Source organism: Nerophis lumbriciformis, linkage group LG12 (genome assembly GCF_033978685.3).
Source record: "Nerophis lumbriciformis linkage group LG12, RoL_Nlum_v2.1, whole genome shotgun sequence".
Lineage (NCBI taxonomy): Eukaryota > Metazoa > Chordata > Actinopteri > Syngnathiformes > Syngnathidae > Nerophis > Nerophis lumbriciformis.
In genome coordinates, this window is record NC_084559.2 from 1,482,501 (window position 1) to 1,500,497 (window position 17,997).

The window sequence follows — 17,997 nt, forward strand, 5'->3', positions numbered from 1 at the left end:
TATTCCCCCTTCAAAACAAATTTTTTGTAGAAACCGGTCACCTTTCTTCAAAATCTATCTCCTCTGAGCGCGTTTGTCGTTTCGGCTTCAAACTAACACAGGAGAGAGATTAAACCCTTGTGTATAAAATAACAGAACATCAGTAATATACGGCAAAACTTTCTATCAAAAAAACAAACCCCAAAACTCTAAACTGCTTATAACTCCCAGTACGAATGTTGTAGAGACATGAAACAAAAACCTCTATGTAGGTCTTACTTAGCCCTACTTTTCATTAATTAATTTCCTCGGGCAAAAATCAACAGGAAGTTGGCAATTCCCCCTTCAAGACAAAAATGTACTAAAAACAGTCACTTTTGCCTCTTTGAGCTGTAATTTGACCCCCTTAACATGCTTCAAAACTCACCGAACTTAATACACACATCAGGACTGGCAAAAATTGCCATCTAATGAAAAAACCTAACCCCAAATCTCAAAATTGCGCTCTAGCGCAATTTTTGAATAAAACGCAGAAAAAACTGCTCCTCGAAAGAAAAAAATGACAAAACTGCCTGTAACTCCCACTGGGAAGGTCGGAAAGACATGAAACAAAAACCTCTATGTAGGTCTCACTTAGACCTACATTTCATAAATTGGCAACCCCCAGCAAAAATCAACAGGAAGTTTGCTATTCCCCCTTCAAAACAAAATTTTTGTAGAAACCGGTCACCTTTCTTCAAAATCTATCTCCTCTGAGCGCGTTTGTCGTTTCGGCTTCAAACTAACACAGGAGAGAGATTAAACCCTTGTGTATAAAATAACAGAACATCAGTAATATACGGCAAAACTTTCTATCAAAAAAACAAACCCCAAAACTCTAAACTGCTTATAACTCCCAGTACGAATGTTGTAGAGACATAAAACAAAAACCTCTATGTAGGTCTTACTTAGACCTACTTTTCATTAATTAATTTCCTCGGGCAAAAATCAACAGGAAGTTGGCAATTCCCCCTTCAAGACAAAAATGTACTAAAAACAGTCACTTTTGCCTCTTTGAGCTGTAATTTGACCCCCTTAACATGCTTCAAAACTCACCGAACTTAATACACACATCAGGACTGGCAAAAATTGCCATCTAATAAAAAAAAAAACCTAACCCCAAATCTCAAAATTACGCTCTAGCGCAATTTTTGAATAAAACGCAGAAAAAACTGCTCCTCGAAAGAAAAAAATGACAAAACTGCCTGTAACTCCCACTGGGAAGGTCGGAAAGACATGAAACAAAAACCTCTATGTAGGTCTCACTTAGACCTACATTTCATAAATTGGCAACCCCCAGCAAAAATCAACAGGAAGTTTGCTATTCCCCCTTCAAAACAAAATTTTTGTAGAAACCGGTCACCTTTCTTCAAAATCTATCTCCTCTGAGCGCGTTTGTCGTTTCGGCTTCAAACTAACACAGGAGAGAGATTAAACCCTTGTGTATAAAATAACAGAACAGCGTTTTAATACCTGCTCTGGTTTTGATTTTATGACCCTTCAAAGACCCGCTGCGCTGATGCTGCTGCGCTGCTGTTTTTTTAAGATGGCTGCTTAAAAGCAGGAAGCACCAACGTGCCCACACAATGCAGACAAGGTAGGTACACTAGACAAAAGTCTTGGGACACTTCAGACTAAAAGTAGACAAAAGTATTGGGACACTTAGGACTAGCACCTGCCAAATACGCAGCTTTAATTTTTTTTTTTTTTTTTTACAAATACATGCCGACATAGTCATTATAAAGTGGATATGAGTTTAAATAAATAATCATATAACCTGTTATTCTTCACTCAGTTTCCCCTCACTTCGTAGCGTAAGGTAGAGAGCCCCTTTAGTGCGTCGGTATCCAATCCATTCCACATGTTCATATAGAAAATGCCCACATCACTCAAGTTCCAGCCCGCATTTTCTCTGCGACCTTGCTTGCGGTCCTGCAGGTGTACGAAGCACATTATCTTCCTTTACAATGAGTGAAGCGGCACAAAACCTTGTGTGTGCAATTGTAAATCATTTATTTTTTAAGTTTTGTGTTTCTTGTAGAATCTATATAAAGTAATATACATTAGCCTATTGTTAAAATAATGAAAAAAACATCATTAAATATATTTGTTTTATTGTATTGTTACATTAATAGCTGTTGTATTATTATAGGATGGTTTGGTAAACATTTCATAGGATTTTCAGAGGGAGGAAAAACCAAGACATTTAATATAAAATGTAAAATGAATAAATACATAAAAAGAAAAAGAAAAAAAATGCCGCCAGTCGCAGCTCCACGACGCCAAGTGCCGCCAGTCGCAGCTCCACGACGCCAAGTGCCGCCAGTCACAGCTCCACGACGCCAAGTGCCGCCAGTCGCAGCTCCACGACGCCAAGACCAAGACCAAGACCCGCCATGCCAAGACCAAAACCAAGACCCGCCATGCCAAGACCAAGACCAAGACCCGCCATGCCAAGACCTAGACCAAGACCCGCCATGCCAAGACCAAGACCAAGACCCGCCATGCCAAGACCAAGACCAAGACCCGCCATGCCAAGACCAAGACCAAGACCCGCCATGCCAAGACCAAGACCCGCCATGCCAAGACCAAGACCCGCCATGCCAAGACCAAGGCCAAGACTCGCCATGCCAAGACCAAGACCCGCCATGCCAAGACCAAGACCCGCCACGCCAAGACCAAGACCCACGCCGAGCTTCGCCGCCTGACTTGCCACGCCGAGCTTCGCCGCCTGACATGCCACGCCGAGCTTCCACGCCTGCAAAGATGACGACGCGCCTGTCTCCTCGTCGGCCACGGATATGGCCGCTACCTGGTCGCCCGCCACGCCAAGTGCGCCCACCTCCCAGTCGGCCACGGATGTGGCCCGTCCCGGGTCGCCCACCTCGCCTGCTGCAGCGGCGTTCCACTCGCCGCCGCCACATGACTATGCCTCGATGGATTCGGGGCCACTTGGGCTGGCGACCCACCGCCATGTCCCCCTCCCGCCCTCCCATGACTCTTGTTAATTTTTTTCTTGGACATCTGGGATCTGTCCGTAAGGGGGGGAATTCTGTCATGTCTGTGTAATCATGTTTTGTTTTAAGTCATGTTTTGTTTAGTTTCTGTCTTTTCACTCCCTTGTCTTGTCACCATAGTTACCCATTAGTTTCACCTGTCATGTCACGCACCTGTTTTGAGTCACGCACCTGTTGTTAATCATGTCTGTGTTATTTAAGCTTTTCATTTTCTGTTGTTCGTCCTGGAGCATAGCCTTTCTCACCCTGCTATCCTCGCGTTTCAAGCCCGGTTCACGATCCCATGCCACAGTAAGTTTGTTTATTAAGCCACAGTTAGTGTTTTGTTTAATTGTTCATAGTTTCTGCCAATGTGCAAGTTTTGTGTTTTATAGTCTAGTTTTGTACCTCCGCCCCTGTGCGCGCTTTTTGTTTGATCCTTTCTTTGTAGTTATAGTGTTAAATAAATCATGTACCCACCTTCAAGCCATGTCCGATCCAAATTCTCTTGCATCTTGGGAAAACAAAAACTCCACAGTCCAAGTCATGACAGTGACGCCCCTGCCTCCAACAACACGGACAGTTGCCTTCAAAATGATACACTACCACCGTCAGGACTCCATTTTTTTTCTCCATAATTTTATCTGCTTGATCAAAACATATAATTGTTACTGAAAAAAAAAAATTCAGTCAAAGGCTGGACTCCACGGAGGGGGTCCAGACTGAGGCCAAGGAAAACAACCTGTTACATAGAATCAACAAAACTTGCAACAGAGGGTAGGGAGTGGGATCTACGGCGACCGGTTGCTGCTGGATAAGCGCTAGTCAGCCATCCATCGCCCCTAAGGGGAATCAAGCTGGTGAAGGTGTGGGGTGGGGGTGTGTGTGTGTGTGTATATGCCCATTGTCCAGGGTGTAGTATTGTTGTGTCTATAGACCTGGAGCCACTCTGCAGCCAATGCAAGCAAAGCTCAACTCCCAGGTGTTGTTGAGGAGGGAGGGAGGTCAGAGCATCCATCACTGAGGTGTCCTCGGGGGAGGTTTTCAGAACAGCCTTCTTCTGTTGTGAGCGGTGTCAAGGCCATGCGAGGGAGTCAAATCGTAGATCAGGATTGTTGTTTTTCCAAGCGAGCGGACATTTCCATGGCTTGTCCGTTCTAATCGTCCCTGTCCAATTTTTCAATCAATCAATCAATCAATGTTTATTTATATAGCCCTAAATCACAAGTGTCTCAAAGGGCTGCACAAGCCACAACGACATCCTCGGTACAGAGCCCACATAAGGGCAAGGAAAAACTCACCCCAGTGGGACGTCGATGTGAATGACTATGAGAAACCTTGGAGAGGACCGCATATGTGGGTAACCCCCCCCTCTAGGGAGACCGAATGCAATGGATGTCGAGTGGGTCTAACATAATATTGTGAGAGTACAGTCCATAGTGGATCCAGCATAACAGTACGAGTCCAGTCCACAGTGGGGTCAGCAGGAAACCATCCCGAGTGGAGACGGGTCAGCAGCGCAGAGATGTTCCCAGCCGATGCACAGGCGAGCGGTCCACCCCGGGTCCCGACCCCGGACAGCCAGCACCCCATCCATGGCCACCGGACCTGAGTGTCTCCCCCTCCACAAGGATAGGGGGGAGCAGAGGAGAAAAGAAAAGAAACGGCAGATCAACTGGTCTAAAAAAGGGGGCTATTCAAAGGCTACAGTATACAAATGAGTTTTAAGATGGGACTTAAATGTTTCTACTGAGGTAGCATCAGGGGTGCCGAAAAGGGGGGGGTAAAGGAGACGGATTCTAGGGGCCCATGATGGAGGGGGGCCCAGAGAGGCCCCTAATGATGATGAAATTATAATACAGAAAAAATAATGACACTGTGTTGGGGGCCCTGTAAAGATTCTTTTCATGGGGCCCAAAATCCCTAGCGGCGCCCCTGGGTAGCATCTCTAACTGTTACCGGGAGGGCATTCCATAGTACTGGAGCCCGAATAGAAAATGTTCTATAGCCCGCAGACTTTTTTTGGGCTCTGGGAATCACTAATAAGCCGGAGTTCTTTGAACGCAGATTTCTTGCCGGGACATATGGTACAATGCAATCGACAAGATAGGACGGAGCTAGACCGTGTAGTATTTTATACGTAAGTAGTAAAACCTTAAAGTCACATCTTAAGTGCACAGGAAGCCAGTGCAGGTGAGCCAGTATAGGCGTAATATGTACATAATTTTTGCATTTCAATAAGCCTCTCCATGATGTGATCCAACTTACGATTCAGTTCAGAAATCGCCACAGTCTGTGATCGCCCGATCCTTCCATTGTGACGAACAGCCTTCGGGCTCCTTGAGTGGCTGCCATCGTCTTCCGAATTTAACGATACACCAGAGCAATGCCCAGCCCAATCAGCAGGTGCCCTGCGATCACGGTTCCAATTAGGTAGATGTCTACCACGTCCTCGACGGGAAGCACTGAGAGGCACATGATTCTCCATTTCTCCATTTTTCAGGAAAAAAACCCACTTATTTCTACCTTTAAAGTCCTGCTAATTTTTACATGTGCAAATCTTAATTTGGAATGTCTTATCAAGTACAATTATCTGTCCATGCAGCTGGTCAATTTCACTAGTTTTTAGTATTTTTTCCTAAAATCTAGTGTTTTTATCTTATATTTTAAGAGCTCTTTTATCAGTGTAAGGCTATACATATATACCTTTCCCTTTACCTTAAAAAAAACGTGCAAAACCAAGGGCGTCAGGGGAAGAATTGGGATTCAGACTTTATTCTACAGCCTATATATTTATATATAAATAAAACTCTGTATTATTCCCCAAAACTCAGATTAAAATTGAAACCAGACGAGTTTTGCATTAATGCCGTTATCTTGACTACATTGAGGGCTTACCTTCTTTGAGGGTGGATTTCTTTAACACTTTGAAGTCTCACCTTCTTTTTGCGTCTGTCTTGACAGGTGGAGTGTGATGCTGCTCTGATAAATGTCCTCCTGCTCTCATGTTTGTGTGGGTCTTTCTCTTCAGCCTAAGGTGAGTCCGATCTATACGCGAGCAAATGTGCTTTTGATGTGACACTGGACTTTGGTGTGTTTTCAGATCTTATCCTCAAACACTTAACTAATTGATATATTAAATAAAGATGGTGTGGTTACAAAAAGGACCCGGCGTACCTCTCTGAGTCTCAGTACCGTATTTTCCGCACCATAAGGCGCCCTGGGTTATAAGCCGCGCCTTCAATGAACGGCATATTTCAAAACTTTGTCCACCTATAAGCCGCCCCGTGTTGTAAGCCGCATCTAACTGCGCTAAAGGAATGTCAAAAAAACAGTCAAATAGGTCAGTCAAACTTTAATAATATATTAAAACCAGCGTGATGTGGGCGTGCATGGAATCGTATATCAACATGGACGGAGCTGCGTGAAGAAAGCCACCCGGCCTCTTCGCGTAAACTTAAACTTACCTTAACCACTCGCTCATCTTTTCTTCATCCATCCCTTCGAGTTAGCTTTTATGATGACGCCGGCTGGAAAGGTCTCTTTTGGCAAGGTCTTCCTTTTGAATATCACCATGGGTGGAAGTTTCTGGCCATTAGCATGGCAAGCTAGAACCACAGTGAAGGATGACTTCTCATTCCCTGTGGTGCGAATATTCACCGTACGTGCTCCCGTTGTATCCACAGTGCGGTTCACAGGAATATCAGTTGCTGTGAAATAGTAATCCGTGTGCGGATGGAGAGATTGCGTCTTTTCATGAACCGGATCCTTGTCGCTTAGTAGGAGCCATTTTGTGGTCTTTACAGATGTAAACACACAAAGGAAATGAAACGTACGGTAATATCCGCGCGCTTTTTCTTCTTCTACGCGGGCGGGTGGTTGCTTACAGTAGAAGAAGAAGCGCTTCCTGTTCTATGGGGGCGGGTGCTTACCTTGGCGGTTGCTTGCGTAGAAGAAGAAGCGCTTCCTGTTCTACCGGGAAAAAAGATGGCGGCTGTTTACCGTAGTTGCGAGATCGAAACTTTATGAAAATGAATCGTAATATTAATCCATATATAAAGCGCACCGGGTTATAAGGCGCACTGTCAGCTTTTGAGAAAATTTGTGGTTTTTAGGTGCGCCTTATAGTGCGGAACATACGGTACTTCTCTCTGTGCAGGAGTAGTACTGCAGAATATTTACACAGGAAATAGAGACATCATTTGTTTTTTACTGTCAACACTAGTCTCTAGTTTAACTTCCGATCTACCCGTCGATTATACGTTTTTATTATTTATTTGTTTTTAGACGTTTTAATGCCTTTTTCCTCTAAGAAAACTTCGTTTTTTATATGGCAAACACACAAAATATGCAAAATTTCCATAAAAAATACATCAAAGTGTAATAGTTGATGTGTAGTAATTGTAGTCTTAAATAGGTCAATTATTCATAACATTGATTTGAAATCATCATTATTTTTTTTATTATTTAAATCTCCAGATGGGCTTCAGCTTTGTTGATATAGTTAATTTGAAAAAAATCTTTTACCTTTTGTTTTTAAGAAAACCTTGTTTTCATGGCAAAAACACAAAATATGCAAGCAATATTTCCCTCCCAAAATGTTCAAAGTGTAATATTTGACGTGAAGTAATTGGAGCCTTAAATAGGTCAATAATTCATGACATTGATTTTGATTCATTATTATTTTTAGAGCAATGAGTTTGGAAAAAAAATTCCACTAATATTCCTGGGGATCCAAAAAGGCCATACTCTATATTTTTATATTTTTACTTTTAACACTAGTCTCTAGTTTAACTTCCGATCTAACCGTCGATTATACGTTTTTATTATTTATTTGTTTTTAGTCTGTTTTATACGGAGCCCCTAAAGGGACATAAGGGAAACTTTTTTTTTTATAATTGTATTTATTTTTTTTTTTTTTTCAGACGTGTGTCTCGTGCGCACGAGAAACTTTTTATAAAGGTATAAAAAAAATAAAAATTTTTTTTTTTAAATTTTAAAACATTTTTTAGACATGTTTCTCTTGCGCACGAGATACATGTCTAAAAAAAAAAAAAATATATAAAAAGTATTATTTTTTATTTTTTTTATAACTTTATGAAAAGTTTCTCGTGCGCACGAGATAAATGTCTAAAAAAAATAAATAAATTCATAACATTGATTTTAATTTATTATTATTTTTAGAGCAATGAGTTTGGAAAAAAAATTCCGCTAATATTCCTGGGGATCCAAAAAGGCCATACTCATAAAAATAGTCATTCATTTTTCTTTTTTTTTTTTTTTACTTTTAACACTAGTCTCTAGTTTAACTTCCGATTTAACCGTCGATTATACGTTTTTATTATTTATTTGTATTTAGTCTGTTTTATACAGACCCTTATGTCCTAAAGGGGCATAAGGGAAACTTTTTTTTTACAATTGTATTTATTTTTTTATTTTTTTTCAGACGTGTGTCTTATTATTTTTAGAGCAATGAGTTTGGAAAAAAAATTCCGCTAATATTCCTGGGGATCCAAAAAGGCCATACTCATAAAAATAGTCATTCATTTTTCTTTTTTTTTTTTTTTTACTTTTAACACTAGTCTCTAGTTCAACTTCCGATTTAACCGTCGATTATACGTTTTTATTATTTATTTGTATTTACTCTGTTTTATACGGAGCCCCTAAAGAGACATGGAGGAAACTTTTTTTAAAATAATTTTATTTATTTTTAATTTTTTTCAGACGTGTGTCTTGTGCACACGAGAAAGTTTTTTCAAAGTTATAAAAATAAATAAATAAATAAATAATTTATTTTACATTTTTTTTAGACATGTTTCTCGTGCGCACGAGATACATGTCTAAAAAAAAATAAAAATATATAAAAAATATAATTTTATTTATATATATATATATATATATACATATATATATATATATATCATCAGGAGATTTAAAAAAATCTCCTGATGATTGAGGGAACCCCTCATGAAACAGGCCTGTAGAGATGAAGTAGTCTTGTGATTTTTTTCCCCACACATACATATATTGCGCTCTACTACGGTATCGAGCACTATTTTTTGGATAACCTTATTAAGACATATATATATATATATATATATATATATATATATATATATATATATATATATATATATATATATATATATATATATATATACAGCTTGGACCCCGGCCCAATTTTTTTAACCCAATGCGGCCCCCGAGTCAAAAAGTTTGGGGACCCCTGGTTTACATCATTAAATTCATTATTACCGCAATACAATTCCACCAAATAAAATATTCCAGCCTAAAATACCCTTTCTGTTATTCCATAAGTCTTTTTTTTAATATATTTTTAAAGCCCAATTCAAAGGTTTTGTTGACTAGTTACAATCTGGCAACCAGTTTGACAGTTTTTGGTTGTCCAGGAGCTGTGAGTTGACGTTGAAGCTATTTGTGGTCGCTTGACAAATGTTCCGTCTCCTCTTTAGTGCCATTTAGTGACAAGAAGTCTCTTCCTTTAGCCCAACACTGACTCGCTAAAGTATTTTGCCGCGCGGAGATGAATCTTGTTTGTGGCGGCACAAAACAATCATTTAAATAGATTTGGCAGCCGATGAAGTGGATCCCATCTCCCGGTTCGGTCTTATTTCCTTTTGCAGTCTTCCTGGATTTAGCTTCTGTGCCGGCAGTTCTTGAGGGAGCAGTACATCACCAGAGATGAATCTGCGCAGCTCAGTGAAGTGATGCGGCCTGGCCTTGGATAAGATAACCACTTTAAGCTTTCGGCATGACAGGGGAAATTATAAATCCAACTAATGATTGTGAGAAAAACCAGGCTTTGACACCGTCTGGAGAGCACTTTATCACCGACACCTCCCCCAAGCCATCATTCTCTCTGCGTCGGTTCCTCGCCCGCTCCAGCGCCTGCGAACATAAGGCTCGGCTGGACGCACAAAAATTCTGTTCGTTTGTTTTATGATTTCATATCTTATATTCCGCTGTTGTCATTTTTTTTTTATGATTCATCAAGGTGAGAATAGGCGGCCATCATGGGGCTGACAGTTCTAATCAGATTAGCTTTAAGAGAGGTCAAAGCAATCTCAAAAGCTCTTGAAGGCCTCGTTCTGTTATCAGACACATGAGTCTTAGGTTTAGTTCGACCCGGGGGGGAGTTCATCATGAAAAAAATGGAATTCCTACAGAACACGTGTATTTTAGTTCCTTTACACAAGTTCCATCCATTCATCTTCTTCCGCTTAGCCAAGGTCGAGCCCAGACTTCCCTCTCCCCAGCCACTTCGTCCAGCTCTTCCCGGGGGATCCCGAGGCGTTCCCAGGCCAGCCGGGAGACATAGTCTTCCCAATGTGTCCTGGGTCTTCCCCGTGGCCTCCTACCGGTCGGACGTGCCCTAAACACCTCCCTAGGGAGGCGTTCGGGTGGCATCCTGACCCAGATGCCCGAACCACCTCATCTGGCTCCTCTCCATGTGGAGGAGTAGCGGCTTTACTTTGAGCTCCCCCCGGATGGCAGAGCTTCTCACCCTATCTCTAAACTCATTTCGGCCGCTTGTACCCGTGATCTTGTCCTTTCGGTCATAACCCAAAGCTCATGACCATAGGTGAGGATGGGAACGTAGATCGACCGGTAAATTGAGAGCTTCGCCTTCCGACTCAGCTCCTTCTTCACCACAACGGTTCGATACAGCGTCCGCATTACTGAAGACGTCGCACCGATCCGCCTGTCGATCTCACGATCCACTCTTCCCTCACTCGTGAACAAGACTCTGAGGTACTTTAACTCCTCCACTTGGGGCAGGGTCTCCTTCCCAAACCAGAGATGGCACTCCATCCTAGACTAGGACTTGGAGGTGCTGATTCTCATCCCAGTCGCTTCACACTCGGCTACCTCCCTGCTTGATACTCAGCATCAAGGGTTGGAATTGGGGGTTAAATCACCAAAAATGACTCCTTGTAGCGGCCACCGCTGCTGCTCACTGCTCCCCTCACCTCCCAGGGGGTGAACAAGGGGATGGGTCGAATGCAGAGGACAAATTTCACCACACCTAGGGTGTGTATGACAATCATTGGTACTTTAACTTTAACTTTTAACTTAATTAGTTGCTTATTAACATGCAAATTAGTAACATATTGGTTCTTAATTAGTCATTATTAAGTACTTATTAATGCCTTATTCTAAATGGCCTTATTATACAACCAGTAAGCCATTAACTAAGAGTCTTCCCTCAATAACCTCAGAATTATTGCTTATTTGTAACCCCAACCCTAACCCTTACCCTAACCTTAACCCTAACCCTAACCGTAACCCTAACCCTAACCCTAACCCTTATATGTTCCCCTAGTCTCCAAATAACTCTAAATTAAGTCTTTGTTACTTAGAATATGTTATGGTAACACTTTAGTAAGGGGAACATATTCACCATTAATTAGTTTCCTATTAACATGCAAATTAGTAACATATTGGCTCTTAATTAGTCATTGTTGATTGATTGATTGATTATTAAGTACTTATTAATGCCTTATACTGCATGGCCTTATTGTACAACCAGTAAGCCATTAACTAAGAGTCTTCCCTCAATAACATCAGAATTATTGCTTATTAGTAACCCTAACCCTAACCCCAACCCTAACCCTAACCCTAACCCTAACCCTTATATGTTCCCCTAGTGTCCAAATAACTCTAAATTAAGTCTTTGTTACTTAGAATGTGTTATGGTAACACTCTAGTATGGGGAACATATTCACCATTTATTAGTTTCTTATTAACATGCAAATTAGTAACATATTGGCTCTTAATTAGTCATTATTAAGTACTTATTAATGCTTTATTCTGCATGGCCTTATTATACAACCAGTAAGCCATTAACTAAGAGTCTTCCCTCAATAACCTCAGAATTATTGCTTATTAGTAACCCCAACCCTAACCCTTACCCTAACCTTAACCCTAACCCTAACCGTAACCCTAACCCTAACCCTAACCCTTATATGTTCCCCTAGTCTCCAAATAACTCTAAATTAAGTCTTTGTTACTTAGAATATGTTATGGTAACACTTTAGTAAGGGGAACATATTCACCATTAATTAGTTTCCTATTAACATGCAAATTAGTAACATATTGGCTCTTAATTAGTCATTGTTGATTGATTGATTGATTATTAAGTACTTATTAATGCCTTATGCTGCATGGCCTTATTATACAACCAGTAAGCCATTAACTAAGAGTCTTCCCTCAATAACCTCAGAATTATTGCTTATTAGTAACCCTAACCCTAACCCCAACCCTAACCCTAACCCTAACCCTTATATGTTCCCCTAGTGTCCAAATAACTCTCAATTAAGTCTTTGTTACTTAGAATGTGTTATGGTAACACTCTAGTATGGGGAACATATTCACCATTTATTAGTTTCTTATTAACATGCAAATTAGTAACATATTGGCTCTTAATTAGTCATTATTAAGTACTTATTAATGCCTTATTCTGCATGGCCTTATTATACAACCAGTAAGCCATTAACTAAGAGTCTTCCCTCAATAACCTCAGAATTATTGCTTATTTGTAACCCCAACCCTAACCCTTACCCTAACCTTAACCCTAACCCTAACCGTAACCCTAACCCTAACCCTTATATGTTCCCCTAGTCTCCAAATAACTCTAAATTAAGTCTTTGTTACTTAGAATATGTTATGGTAACACTTTAGTAAGGGGAACATATTCACCATTAATTAGTTTCCTATTAACATGCAAATTAGTAACATATTGGCTCTTAATTAGTCATTGTTGATTGATTGATTGATTATTAAGTACTTATTAATGCCTTATTCTGCATTGCCTTATTATACAACCAGTAAGCCATTAACTAAGAGTCTTCCCTCAATAACCTCAGAATTATTGCTTATTAGTAACCCTAACCCTAACCCCAACCCTAACCCTAACCCTAACCCTAACCCTTATATGTTCCCCTAGTGTCCAAATAACTCAAAATTAAGTCTTTGTTACTTAGAATATGTTATGGTAACACTTTAGTATGGGGAACATATTCACCATTAATTAGTTTCTTATTAACATGCAAATTAGTAACATATTGGCTCTTAATTAGACATTATTAAGTACTTCTTAATGCCTTATTCTGCATGGCCTTATTATACAACCAGTAAGCCATTAAGTAAGAATCTTCCCTCAATAACTTCATAATTAGTGCTTATTAGTAACCCTAACCCTAACCCCAACCCTACCCCTAACCCTAACCCTAACCCTAACCCTAACCCTAACCCTAACCCTAGCCCTAACCCTAACCCTAACCCCAACCCCAACCCTAACCCTAACCCTTATATGTTCCCCTAGTGTCCAAATAACTCTAAATTAAGTCTTTGTTACTTAGAATATGTTATGGTAACACTTTAGTATGGGGAACATATTCACCATTAATTAGTTTCTTATTAACATGCACATTAGTAACATATTGGCTCTAAATGAGTCATTATTAAGTACTTATTAATGCCTTATTCTGCATGGCCTTATTATACAACCAGTAAGCCATTAACTAAGAGTCTTCCCTCAATAACCTCAGAATTATTGCTTATTAGTAACCCTAACCCTAACCCCAACCCTAAACCTAACCCTAACCCTTATATGTTCCCCTAGTGTCCAAATAACTCTAAACTAAGTCTTTGTTACTTAAAATATGTTATGGTAACACTTTAGTATGGGGAACATATTCACCATTAATTAGTTGCTTATTAACATGCAAATTAGTAACATATTGGCTCTAAATTATTCATTATTAAGTACTTATTAATGCCTTATTCTGCATGGCGTTATTATACAACCAGTAAGCCATTAACTAAGAGTCTTCCCTCAATAACCTCAGAATTTTTGCTTATTAGTAACCCCAACCCCAACCCCAACCCTAACCCTAACCCTAACCCTAACCCGTATATGTTCCCCTAGTGTCCAAATAACTCTAAATTAAGTCTTTGTTACTTAGAATGTGTTATGGTAACACTCTAGTATGGGGAACATATTCACCATTTATTAGTTTCTTATTAACATGCAAATGAGTAACATATTGGCTCTTAATTAGTCATTATTAAGTACTTATTAATGCTTTATTCTGCATGGCGTTATTATACAACCAGTAAGCCATTAACTAAGAGTCTTCCCTCAATAACCTCAGAATTTATTGCTTATTGGTAACCCCAACCCTACCCCTAACCCAAACCCTAACCCTAGCCCTAACCCTAACCCTAACCCTAACCCTAACCCTAACCGTAACCTTAACCCTAACCCTAACCCTAACCCTAACCCTAACCCTAACCCTTATATGTTCCCCTAGTGTCCAAATAACTCTAAATTAAGTCTTTGTTACTTAAAATATGTTATGGTAACACTTTAGTATGGGGAACATATTCACCATTAATTAGTTGCTTATTAACATGCACATTAGTAACATATTGGCTCTTAATTAGTCATTATTAAGTACTTAATAATGCCTTATTCTGCATGGCCTTATTATACAACCAGTAAGCAATTAATTAAGAGTCTTCCCTCAATAACCTCAGAATTATTGCTTATTAGTAACCCTAACCCTAACCCCAACCCTAACCCCAACCCTAACCCCAACCCTAACCCCAACCCTAAACCTAACCCTTACCCTAACCCTAACCCCAACCCCAACTCTAGCCCTAACCCTTATATGTTCCCCTAGTGTCCAAATAACTCTAAATTAAGTCTTTGTTACTTAGAATATGTTATGTCTTCCCTCAATAACCTCAGAATTATTGCTTATTAGTAACCCTAACCCTAACCCTAACCCCAACCCTACCCCTAACCCTAACCCTACCCCTACCCTAAACCTAACCCTAACTCTAACCCTAGCCCTAACCCTACCCCTAACCCTAATCCTAACCCTAACCCTAACCCTAACCCCAACCCCAACTCTAGCCCTAACCCTTATATGTTCCCCAGAGTGTCCAAATAACTCTAACTTAAGTCTTTGTTACTTAGAATATGTTATGGTAACACTTTAGTATGGGGAACATATTAACCATTAATTAGTTGCTTATTAACATGCAAATTAGTAACATATTGGCTCTAAATTAGTAATTATTAAGTACTTATTAATGCCTTATTCTGCATGGCCTTATTATACAACCAGTAATCCATTAACTAAGAGTCTTCCCTCAATAACCTCAGAATTATTGCTTATTAGTAACCCCAACCCTAACCCTAACCCTAGCCCTAACCCTAACTCTAACCCTAACCCTTATATGTTCCCCTAGTGTCCAAATAACTCTAAATTAAGTCTTTGTTACTTAGAATATGTTCTCCATACTAAAGTGTTACCATATATATATATATATATATATATATATATATATATATATATATATATATATATATATATATATATATATATATATATATATATATATATCAGGGTTCCTCCCGTAACCCTCCCAGCGATGAACACTAACCTAATCAAGAGGGAGTGCGCTGAAAGATGAGCTCGCCGCACCTCTCAATTCAAGGTCATTTGAACCTTAAATCTTCCCCCTTTTCAAAAATGACCCCGGTTTAATTAACTCCCCTCTTCACGATGAATAGACATCTTAATGGCGTGGGAATGCATATTAATCTGCTGGCAAGGGGCCAATTATGGCTGACTGTCACTGTGTGTACTCATGTGACCTCCCCAAGCTGAAGCACTTCTTTAAGCTCTTACGGGCTAACAAATTGAACTTCACACAGGATTTTCCTACTTTCTACTCATAATAGTTTCAAAATGATCAATTAGAATATTCCTAAGTAGCTACTATGACATTACAAGGCTGTGGAACGGAATACAAGATAGAGCTCACAAGGGACACAGAAATAATGACGCTAAATCTTTGGGTTTGTTTTTATTGTCTCGGCATGTTGTAGTATTCTTTTAATAAATACATATGGTATTTTAGTATTATCATGCAAACGAATACAAGTATCAAGAATACTGCCTTTTTCTAGGTATTGTATTTTTAAGGCTTTAAGGCACGTTTTTAGGACTGGACTCTCACTATTATGTTAGATCCACTATGGACTGGACTCTCACTATTATGTTAGATCCACTATGGACTGGACTCTCTCACTATTATGTTAGATCCACTATGGACTGGACTCTCACTATTATGTTAGATCCACTATGGACTGGACTCTCACTATTATGTTAGATCCACTATGGACTGGACTCTCTCACTATTATGTTAGATCCACTATGGACTGGACTCTCACTATTATGTTAGATCCACTATGGACTGGACTCTCACACTATTATGTTAGATCCACTATGGACTTTACTCTCACACTATTATGTTAGATCCACTATGGACTGGACTCTCTCACTATTATGTTACATCCACTATGGACTGGACTCTCACTATTATGTTAGATCCACTATGGATTGGACTCTCACACTATTATGTTAGATCCACTATGTACTGGACTCTCACACTATTATGTAAGTTCCACTATGGACTTTACTCTCACACTATTATGTTAGATCCACTATGGACTTTACTCTCACACTATTATGTTAGATCCACTATGGACTGGACTCTCTCACTATTATGTTAGATCCACTATGGACTGGACTCTCACACTATTATGTTAGATTCACTATGGACTGGACTCTCACACTATTATGTTAGATCCACTATGGACTGGACTCTCACACTATTATGTTAGATCCACTATGGACTGGACTCTCACACTATTATGTTAGATCCACTATGGACTGGACTCTCACACTATTATGTTAGATCAACTATGGACTGGACTCTCACTATTATGTTAGATCCACTATGGACTGGACTCTCACTATTATGTTAGATCCACTATGGACTGGACTCTCACACTATTATGTTAGATCCACTATGGACTGTACTCTCACTATTATGTTAGATCCACTATGGACTGGACTCTCACTATTATGTTAGTGCCACTATGGACTGGACTCTCACTATTATGTTAGATCCACTATGGACTGGACTCTCACTATTATATTAGATCCACTATGGACTGGACTCTCACTATTATGTTAGATCCACTATGGACTGGACTCTCACTATTATGTTAGTACCACTATGGACTGGACTCTCACACTATTATGTTAGATCCACTATGGACTGGACTCTCACTATTATGTTAGATCCACTATGGACTAGACTCTCACACTGTTATGTTAGATCCACTAAGGACTGGACTCTCACTATTATGTTCGATCCACTATGGACTAGACTCTCACACTGTTATGTTAGATCCACTATGGACTGGACTCTCACTATTATGTTAGATCCACTATGGACTGGACTCTCACTATTATGTTAGATCCACTATGGACTGGACTTTCACAATATTGCTCATAATTTTAGTCCTCATGTGTCCAGGGACATATTTCCTGAGTTTATAAATATAATATCCATTTTTTTAAAAAAGGAAAAAATATTTTGTGATATTAGTAGTATCGACTAGATACGTTACTGTACTTGGTATCATTACAGTGGATGCTAGGTGTAGATCCACCAATGGCGTTTGTTTACATTGTGTGTAGTGAAGCACGTTTAGCTATTCCTCGTCCTGCAAGGACGACACTTGTAAGAAACTTACTTTATTTGTTGCCATGGAGACAAGGATTAGTGATTTAGAAGAAGCTAAAAAACTGCAGACTGCGGCTGGATGTTAGCCGCTAGCCAGCTATCTATCTATGTCTTAATTAACCTCTTAAGGCCTAAGCTCATACTTGCCAACCTTGAGACCTCCGATTTCGGGAGGTGGGGGGTATATATATATATATATATATATATATATATATATATGTATAAAAGAAATACTTGAATTTCAGTGTTCATTTATTTACACATATACACACATAACACTCATCTACTCATTGTTGAGTTAAGGGTTGAATTGTCCATCCTTGTTCTATTCTCTGTCACTATTTTTCTA

The 17,997-nt window shown here is 39.6% G+C and overlaps 1 protein-coding gene across 1 annotated transcript in view; it reads left to right on the forward strand.

Moving 5' to 3' along the window:
* The window catches only part of LOC133623017 (splicing regulator ARVCF-like), a 670,015-nt gene that overhangs the window by 144,658 nt on the left and 507,360 nt on the right, over positions 1–17,997 (forward strand). The window contains exon 2 of the mRNA XM_072914236.1: positions 5,979–6,051. The gene's annotated coding sequence lies outside the window, so the exon portion shown is untranslated. The remainder of the gene's footprint in view (positions 1–5,978; positions 6,052–17,997) is intronic.